This window comes from Pundamilia nyererei, unplaced genomic scaffold (genome assembly GCF_000239375.1).
Source record: "Pundamilia nyererei isolate P.nyererei 1_Seehausen unplaced genomic scaffold, PunNye1.0 scaffold00111, whole genome shotgun sequence".
Lineage (NCBI taxonomy): Eukaryota > Metazoa > Chordata > Actinopteri > Cichliformes > Cichlidae > Pundamilia > Pundamilia nyererei.
Genome location: NW_005187512.1, coordinates 1,491,748 through 1,502,298, shown reverse-complemented (window position 1 = coordinate 1,502,298; position 10,551 = coordinate 1,491,748). Strand labels below are relative to the sequence as shown.

Sequence of the window (10,551 nt, the reverse complement as noted above, 5' to 3'; positions counted from 1 at the left end):
TTGGTTTTGTTTAAAAATAAGTGTTCCACTGTGTAAAATAGCGGTTTGTCATTTAAGCCGAGCATATATTTTGTTTATTGAGAGGTTCATGTATTGTCTGAGAGTATGAGACAAAGATATACTTTTCTTTCTTACTCTCATATAAAATATTTAGCTTTTATTAAATAGTTATCTGAATCTTACAACCAAAGTTTGTATAATAATACACAAGATTGGCTGTAGACCATTGTTAATCATTCAGAACACTGTGTAAAAATAACAAAAAACAAAAAGTGAATGAAAAGTGCATAAATATTTATTTTATGTGTTTGATGTGTGTGGCAGGGCGTGGTCTGCAGTGCCGCTGCAGGGGAGGTGGACCCACCTCAGCGATATCTGCAATCACGCCTCTCAGGTGTAAAGTCTGTGCTCTCTCTGCTTTTTTTTTTTTTTTTTGTCTGTGTCGGGCTGTGAGATGAAAAGCTACAGCCGGCTGTGTGGGTACAGCAACTATGTGTGAAAAGTGGTCCATAACGTAATGCTTCACAGCGTGTTCATGCAAACATTGTCGGGTCTGCTTATGAACCTCTGCGCACAGCGTCTACAAATCGGGCATAGTTAATGGTGGAGAATGGCTGCTCTGCTGAGTTTTGCTCTCTGTAGCCGTTTGAATGGCAAACTATACTGATTAGCGGCGGCATAGGCACACTTAAAATTTCTTCAGAAATTTTCGCTTTCTAGTATTTATTTTATGATCATCAATAGAAGCAGGATTCAGGTTTTAATTATTAATGCTTGCATTTCCAGAAATATTTAAACATTTGGTTAACACAGCAGAGTGTAAATGTTTTCTCACATATCACAAATTGTTACTCCAAACTGACTCAAAGGATTACTTATAGGGGAGCCTATATGTTTCCTTTTGATTTCTGTTGTATGTGTTAGCTTCATTTCTCTGTGATATTCCCTTAGCCTTGGGCCAACTTAAGTAAAAACTGGCTCATCTTACTCAGCTCTCCTCTACGGTAAACTGTTGACTGCTGGTTTATTTTTGCGTCTCCATAACTATCACTGTCTCTGCTCATATTCTCATCTCATCTTATTCCAGCTTCCAATTACAATTTGGATGTTTACATGATGCCAGCTAATGAAGTGGACATGGAATTAGTCATTCTCTACCTTATTTGCCAATCACTCCCTCCCTCAACCCCTCATTAAGCATCTTATTTACCAAACTCCTCCCTCATTCAATCACCAATTCATTTTCCTTCGTATTCATCTGCTTCCTAGCCCTGTTTGTCCTCCCCCACTGTTTGAGTATACTGGCTGTGCTGCAGTTCTGCAATCTAGAATCTCATAAGTAACACTTTCTATAGTGATTCAGTGCTTCTTTTCACTCACCCTATTCAGTGTCTGAATGTGTCGTCCTCCCTTTTCTTGTTGGCTGTCTTTTTCCAGTATGGCATTACCTTCCTATCTTTCTAATTCAGCCTCCATTTACCTGTGCTTTGGAACGTTTCCATCTGACTCACGATACTCCAAATTTATTTATTTATTTCATTTATTTATTTATTTATTTCAGTTATTTTTAGCCACACAAAATTTGCCCTCCAATTTAATTTTGTAATCGATGTACTTTAAATTGCATCCCTTGGTGTATCCACATTTACTCAATATTTAAACATTAGAATATGTTTTTTGGTCTCTGTCAGCACAATGCTGGGAAATAAAAGGGAAGTGAAGTGAAATGAGGAAAACTGGCGAAGTACACCATGTAATATTTTTGATAACAGCCATGGCTGAGTTGTTTATTTGCTTGTGTAGGTGAGCAAATCTGTTTGCATATTTGTGCCAAATTAATCGCCTGTCAAATGCATTAATTTAAAGACAGGCAAAGGGGTGAATGAGGGAAATGAACGGGTGGTTGCTACAGAGAAGCAGATCTTTGTTTTCTCAAAGCAATTTAAATTTTAGGAATGCACAGGGGGAGCTTTGTTGTTACCCCACAGTTTTAACAAAGTAAATCCTTTAAGTGGTTAAGCTTAAAAAGTTTTTGCAGCTAGCAGGGGAAACCTACTGCCCCTCACCTTCCTCTTCTGGACTTCAATCAGAGGCATCACTCTCAGCTGCCTCTCTCCCTGTGTTTCTGTGTACATGTGCATGTGGGTGTATTTTTGTCAATTTGTATGCATGACACAGACTATTATCTGGCTTCTGCCTATCAACCTTGGTTAGTTCCAATCTCCTACTATCACCACAGGACACACACACACACACACACAATAGGTCAACAACTTCCTGTTACAATTTCATTGCTGGTAGGAAAGATGGCCTGCTTGGCCCAGGGGTAAAAGGGAATAATTTATCACTCACCTACATGTTTAGACTAAATGAAAAACACAATTTTCCCCAACCAACCAGTGCTTTTGTTGTCACAGTGGAGTACTATGCAGAGTATGTCCACCAGTTCTCTCAGTCACCTACTGACTCCAGAACAGCTCAGATATATGTGCCTTCATTTATTTAAAATTAAATGTTGCCTCTAAATGTAATCTAGCCGGCGATTACTGTCCACATACATCTAACTGAGAAAGCAAAATCCTTCTATTTAATGAAATTTCCACTAATGGTAATGGTAAGTTACACAATTATGTGTGTGCATACATGTGTGTGTGTTTTTAACTCATTCACTGCCAGCCATTGGCAGTGAATGAGTTAAACCCATTGACTCATTCACTGCAATTGACGGCTATAGACGTCAATGGCAGTGAATGAGTTAATGTATGCACAAATGTAACTGATCTCAGGTCTGCAGGCAGCTTGTTTCAAAGAACAAGGCCACATTAACTTAAAGCGCACGCAAGAAACTCAGATCCATGACCTGAGAGGTGTAGCTGTGTGATAAACTCAAGTCAGAGATGTACAAATGAGCGCTTTATAAACCAAAGGAAGGATTTTAAAGGTAATTCTTCATTAAACCTGTAAGACTGGCTGCTCCATTCTGAATGAGCTGAAGTCATCTTACTGTTGATTTGGATAATCCTGCAAATAGAGCATCACAGTTGTTTAACCTGCTAAAGTCAATTTAAGATATGAATTTCCCAACTTTTCTGACAGAAGCACTTCTGGTACCCATAAAACGTTTTTCAAAACTGAGATCCCCATCCAAAAAACCCAAAGGTTTCTGATTCGTTACCTGTATTTCAGAGACAGGAATCATGAATTAAAAAAAAAAAACAAAACCTCAAACTGTCAATCTTTGACCTTTTGAACAAACACATATTTCTGTGTCGTCTCTGTCAGTTCTAAAATGTTTCTGGACATCATTCAGTTAATGTCATCAATGAAGCTTAGTTTGTTAACAGAGGTTAGATTGTAAGACTGCAACTACAACTGTGTATCATCTGCATAAGAAAGTGATATTATCTCTGATGCTCTCATAAACGTATAGATTTCTCAACTCTATATATGTTTGTAATGTAAGACCTATGTTTCTTTCATTTGCTTTTGCTTCTCCGTAATTTTACTTTAGCAGGCAGAGACTGAGGACTCTTAGTATTTTTGCTTTTCCACAGCCATTCATGCAGCCATCTTAAAAAAATCTATTGAACTCATACAGCTTTGTATCATTAGACTCATCAAAACATTGTTTTCTGTAGTGCTAGTTACTACAAACAGTGTTAAATTCTGGTGATTTCTTTGTAACCATATTCCTGCAAGAACAGAGGACGAGATGGAGATATGAGAACATGCTGACCACTTTGAAATGATGTCATAACTGAGATGTAATACAATTTTGAATATTTATACATTTGAGCAATAAAGATTTATTGCCTGTTCTATAATGCACGCTTTCTTCTTTTCCCGCTGTATGTTATTCGTCTCTAGTTAGATCCTAATACTCGTCTTTCTGCGGAGGACAGTAGGTGAGACGAGTGCCAAAGAATACAGATGAGAGAAGGTGAGATTAGAGGTCGGAAACAGACGCTGCCCACCAAGACTGTTAATCGCATTTTTCACACTGCTGCAGGGCCACGGGGAGCATACAACATCGACATTGAAAAAAGTGAGGAATTTAGTCTTTGACCCCAGCTACCAAAGCATATTTATCTGTGTGTGTCTTGTGGTGACAAACCAGAGCACTTTCTGCACAAAAAATTTTCCCAGTGGAAATTTATTTTTGAATAGTGATCAATCAATCAAGGATAATCTATAAACACAAAAACAATGCTGGAAGTTATAGGAAAAAGAAAGTTAATGTAATGCTAGAGCTAATTATATTTCTATTCTACATAACCTGTGCCTTATGATTCTGCTGCTCACCACATAAGAGTGAAACACAAGCAAACAAAAGGCCACATGGCAAAAAAAAAAAAAAAATCACGTGTGTGTTGCTCCGCACATGTACTCATTTAGTATTTGCATTTGGTTATTTTTAACCATCTTTGAGTTTGTTTAGTTTGTTTAAAATTGACCATTTGCTTTCATTGGGAGTATATTTTTCTTTCTACCATTGGGAGTATATTTTTCTTTCTACCAAAGTATTTTGGATATTTCCAGCTAAAAGAAAACCCTGAGTCAGGATCAGAACAAGCCAGGAGGACTACACTCCCCACGTGCCCTGCGAACGCCTCGGATCCCCGAGGAAGAGCTGCGGGAGAAGAATGTCAGTTTTGCTTAATCTGCTGCAAAATGACCCAGATATGCAGTGGAAAATGGATGGATGGGGAATGCACCAGTTACAGGTAAATGTAAAAGTTTAAAATATGAATTGCTGAGGGTGTTTTTGCTTGTCTGCTTAAAAACCCCCAAAAACATCACAACTTAAATTAAATGCTATGTTTATGCTTCCCGGTTTACTTATAGCTTCACGCTACCTGAAATGACCCGGCAGAGGATCTGCTTGGGTTACTGTGAAGATACAGTTAATATTTGCGATCTAAAACACAAGCTGACAGGCTGAAATCCTTTCATAATGCACTGTTTCGTTTAGTGAAGGAGAGCCGGAGACGCTCTGTGTTTTGCTTTACAATTATACGTAACTTAATGTGATGTTATGACCCTTGTTTCCTGAGTCTTCTTTGTGTCTCGATGTAATTAAGGTCATGTTTAATACATGTCATGTTGCTTTGTAATTAGGGTCCTTGCATTATAAATGTCTATATAAGCAAGTGGAAGAAGTGGAAGCAAAATCTGACACAAGCTATGCACTTTTGTTTTAGGGACAAAATGGAGGATGTGCCTGAACAGGACTGGGAGCCTGAGCTTGCTCTAGTTAGGCCTGCAGCTATGCATTATTGAGTGTGGTCCTCTGCAGGGGGTACAACACACACATCCTTACACACGGAGTCTAAGAGTTGGGAGTGAAGTCTTGCCAGCCAGCGATGCATCTTGTCTGATGAACTGCTGCTTCTTCATAAATTAGGCTGACATCAGTGGAAGGAGTAAAGGGAGAATAAATGAAGTAGAAACAGAAAACAAGGAAGTGTTGTCACACATCTGCAAATTAAGAATGGAAGAAATCTTGCAAACTTTGTTATATTGATTTCAAACACAATATCCATTCAGAACGGAAACATCTTATATATGAATCTGTTTCTTTTTTTCCTGCTCACCAAATATCCATCATCATCTCCTTTTTTCATTTATTTTCCACTCGTGCTTTCCCTCTTCCTCCATTTATTCTGCGTCTCTTCCTGGACCTTATTTCCTCCGGTCATTTTTCCAATTAATCTGCTTCCAATCGCAACACAAGGTGAGGATTTGCCAAACTCCTGTCCGGGCTAAAATTACTGGCATGAGTGAAGTCAGTAGTCGTAGCAATCTTCTGCCTTTTAGTACTCTTTGTTCTACCTCTGGGAGACTTTTGTGCGTCACAGTGACACAAACGCATGCTGTACACAGGACATGCCTGTTATCAATCCCAATCATTCTGACCCAAATAGACCAAAGCATGGATTAAATGCACTTGCTCAAGGGATCAAAAGGCGAAAGAGAAAGAGATGAGCTTCCTTTGGAAATAGATATGACTACAACCATTAGGAAAGATGAGACGATGGCCAAATGGCCCTCATTACATGTGCCTACTGTCTGACATTACGGGCAATATGGAGTGGCTTTTTTGCCTCGGTAACGCTGATCGATTTCGCTCTGTCCTAAATGCAACAATTACACCTTAACTTTTAAAAAGCTTAGTTGGCTGTTCCACAGTGAGGGAGGAAAAAAAAAAATCAATGTGTGATGAGGGGGCAAGAGTTTCTAGTTTGCTGTGAAGCCTTATTTAATTTATTAATGCAACTGATAGGTTTTTTACCCTTTAGTATTTTCCATGCATAGACCTGTGTGTTAAACAAGGGCCCCAGCTACTCAATGAAACTGTCTATTCAAACAACTTTTCCCATTACTTCTACTGCCGGCCTAATTTTAAACAGTTGACTATTGATTTAAAATTTTCTACTGATCACAGCAGGTTGGTGACAGAAATCCGACTGTGCCTGTCAGAATATGTGTTTGCCATAGTTTCCAAGACCTTAACAAACACAGCACATCACTTCTAAACATCCCCATTACATGACATCATGCAAAGACTTTTACAGAGCAGGACAATTAAAAGGGTTAAAGTGCCCTAAATTCCGTAAATGCACTTTTTTTTGTCAGCAATGAAACAACAACAACCAGCAATTCAATTATCCCACTCTATGAATGGAGCCTTTTAGTGGCCAAAGAAGGTGGAAAATAAAGGTCCAACTTTGTATGATATGACATACAGAATATATACTAGCTTGAAAAAGAGTGAGCATAAGAGAGACACTGCACTGTGAGTCTATTACACAACACAGTACAGTCCAAATAAAAGTCTAATGGGACATCACTAAACTTTAGCTACAAGAGTCTGAGCAGATCGGACAGCATAGAAGATAAGCAGCTTGTCAGTAATGCATACACCCTCCTGTGTGTTTCACCTAGATACACCCATGCACACACATGCCCACACATTATAATATACACATACACTCATGCACGTATGTGTAGAAGCATATAGCTCAGTCATGACATTGAAGTCCTCCTACACACCAGGGTAAAGGTTCAAATCCTGTTCACAACATGCATCTGAATTGATTTGTTAAAATCATTTTTTCCTTGCTGACATATTGGACACATACAGCATCTAATCCATATATTTTCAGGAAAGGTTAGGACACTGTTAATAGATAAAAGATGTAGCTACCAGGCAGAAATAGACTAGTAAAACGATCAAATAACATAATGTGAATAATGCATGCTATGCACTGTATTCTTCAATTCCCCTTATACAGATTGATAGACGTCTACTTTGAAAAGCTGGTGTAGCCCCACAAGGAGGCTGCTACAGCTCATTAGCCATCATATCCTAATCATTAGACAATGTTAGTGTTGTGATAACCTTTATTGGCAGAGGGGTTTGGTGTCTGTATGCGTGTGTGGGTACATGTTTGTGGATGTGTGTCTTTAATTGTGTCCATTGGGAGTTCCAGTTTGGCTCCATGACAGAATTCCCCAATAACGGAGCTCTGAAAAGCAACAGTATGTCACACTAATGGACCATAGACCATGTCTGACACATGCCTGCTTCCCCTTATTTTCCCTGTAGCATGCACACACATACACCCTAATGTTGAAATTTTTGGAGAAGAGCTTGCCTTCCCCGGGACTACATTTCTGTGTTTATCCAACTCAGTGTAAGCTCTTTTCAGCAGGACCCTTTGTACAGACAGTCTTAGGGCTTTTCACATTCACACACAAAGTGCACTTGAGCTCCATCGCAAGCTGATTAGTTCAAAAAATGATTTTTTTTCTTTTTCAAAGCAAAGAGAGCAACATGGGGCATCGAAATAAAACCGTACTGCAACGAGCTTGAAGGGACGCTGAAACTTTTAGCACTGAGGACACTGCTAAAGCAACGAGTCCTTAAAGTGCACTTATTTTTATTGTGGTGTTTTGAAGCTATAATATAGGTAAGTAGTTTTCATGTGGTACTACTCTGGGGTCTCGCCTCCGCGAATCACTACCTTATCGCGGTGTAGGGATTTGTGTGTTGCAGGAATCCCAGGGGCTATGTTGTCTGGGGGCTCCCATTGCAAATTGATCCTGGGTGAGAGACCAGACAAAGAGTGATTCAGAAGACCCCTATGAGTGCAAGATCAAGGGAACAGTTCACCCTGCCTGGGATAGGGTTACTGGGTCCCCGCCCTGGAGGGCATAGCCTGAAAAGGGAAATGGGCCCACCCTGTACTGTGGGGCACCGTGGGGGTCGGGTGCAATGTGTGCTGGGTGGTGGCCAGGGGCAGACCCAGGACACACTGTAGAGATTATATCTCTCGGCTGGCCTGGGAATGTCTTGGTGTTTCCCGGATAAGCTGGAGGTGGTGGCCAGGGAGAGGAGCTCTGGGCTTCCCTGCTCAGGCTGCGGCCCCCGCGACCCAGTCCGGGATAAGTGGAAAAAGATGGATGGATGGACAACTGTAAGGTACACCTCTTAATAAGAACTATGGATGTAAGAAAAAAAAACAAGTTTAAAAAATGCTGGCCTAATAATAATAATAATAAAAAAATAGGTTTAATAGAGTTCATTTTGAAAACAAAATAAATAAATAAGCCCTTAAAAACCCCTAAAATAAAATATGTTCTGACTCTCCCTTAGCTGCACTGATATTTTTTGACAGAACTGGAAACAGCAGTATGTACCAGGAGACACTCTGTGCATCACTAAATCCAAAGCCTTCATTTTCAGCAGTCCTGTTAGGCACTAATGGCAGTTGGACTGTTATTAACAGTGTGTGTGTGATAATTTAGCAGCAGCGTTTTTAACAAATGTACTTTTGTAAACTTGCTAAAGACTGCAAGTGTCACACAAACACAGAGCGGGAAAAAACACATACCGACAACTCGGTTAGCTTCAGAAATACAATATAACGAAAATAGGAACATGCATTCAATTTGGTCTTTAAAAATAGCAGCACAGTCATCAAAACACATTGCTCACTCCACTTCTGAGACTTTAAAAGGTAGCTCTGACCTCTCTTCTCCCCGACTTCTCAGTTCTAAAGCCCTTCATCTTCTCTCTCCCTCAGACTATTGCTTTTTCTCACCCTTCATCTACCTCTTCCTCCTTCCCTTTCAATAATTTTTTCCCCCCAAACCCGTCTCCCTTGCTCTAGGTTGGATTGAATTTCAAACAGGAGCTGTGATCTTTGTCGATGATTGTTTGCTACATTTTCTCAGACAAAGAAGCTTTTATGTCAAGCGCTTACCCGGAGTAGGAATTTCACAGTGCCATACTGTACATCCCAGGGCTTTGGCTGCCTTTGTCCCTTGCTGTAATTACTGCATGCTTTGGACCACAATGTACTTAACCCTATGCAACTCTCTGGAAATTCAGTCAATCTCATTAGTTACAGTCAACTCTTGGAAATGCAGCCATAAATCGCATGTGGCCTCAGTGCTGGTTTGCCCATGGCTAAATGCAGCAGAACCACCAGCACAAAGCCCCTAGTGGTTTTTTGCAAGTTTCCAATTTTACCATATAAAGTCATATATAAATATTTCGCTTTAAAATAACATGACATTTAAAATGATTCTCACCTCTGTTTATTTAGTATTCCTTTTGAAAAGTATACCTTATAATGCATGTTGCTGTATAAGCAATTACTTTGTGTGGGATTAAAGAATGAACTATATTTATAGTTTACACTTGTCATGTGGTTCCCAATGGGATACAGAGAAGACAGATGTTCATTCTCATTAAAAATGTCTTAGCCTCTTGGGTAGAACAAATTTAGCCATGAGTCTATCATTTGGAACGGTTGTTTACTAATACAGCTCAAGTTCTCAAAGTTTAGTTTTCTTTGTTCCCTTGTAGTTGACAATGCTGTCTGCAAAGTTTGGTAAAATCTGTCCTTGTGCTTCGTGCCTGTGTGGGTGGTGTGAAGCATTAAAACTTAATGGCTGTATTTTATTTTCATTTGCTTGAATCGTGTGAATCAGCCATCACGCTGAATCAAACTGTAAAGGGATGAGTGTGTGCTGCATGGATGTTGCCTGTTAATGAAGTGATGTTAACTGACAATGTCCATATAGTGCACATGAAAGCTGTACTGTATGAACTTTGAGTTAGCACAAGTTTGGGAGGCAACTTTGTCTTGGCTCAAGTTAGAGACCATGAACATCAGTCGAACCAGGTCAGGATAGCCGACCCATTTGATAACAATGCTACTGTCAAATGGCGATTCTCACACATGTGACTGCAGAAAATGTCACTGCTATGACCGTTAAAAATGGGTGTCTTTCTGTTTGTTTGTTTTTTTACTAAAATGCTCAGACTGGGCGGGACAGCAGTGCGATGGTTAGCACTGTTGCTTCACAGAAAGAAGGTCCTGGGTTTGAATCTAAGTGGGCCTTTCTATGTAGAGTTGGCCTGCTGTCCCTAAGCTTGCATGAGTTCTCTTTAGATACTCTAGCTTCCTCCAGTAGTCCAAAGACATGAATGGAGTTAGGTTAATTGTTGATTCTAACCTGGCTGTGAAGGTGAGCATG

At 39.7% G+C, this 10,551-nt stretch overlaps 1 protein-coding gene and 1 long non-coding RNA gene across 3 annotated transcripts in view; one reads left to right on the top strand and one right to left on the bottom strand.

Annotated features, from left to right (window-relative positions):
* The window catches only part of nrg3a (neuregulin 3a), a 342,494-nt gene that overhangs the window by 184,230 nt on the left and 147,713 nt on the right, over positions 1 to 10,551 (bottom strand). The gene's annotated exons all lie outside the window — the stretch shown is intronic.
* Positions 3,873 to 5,450, top strand: LOC102201351 (uncharacterized). The gene is made up of 3 exons (XR_311958.2): positions 3,873 to 4,045; positions 4,540 to 4,724; positions 5,202 to 5,450. It is a non-coding gene; the product is annotated as an uncharacterized LOC102201351 (long non-coding RNA).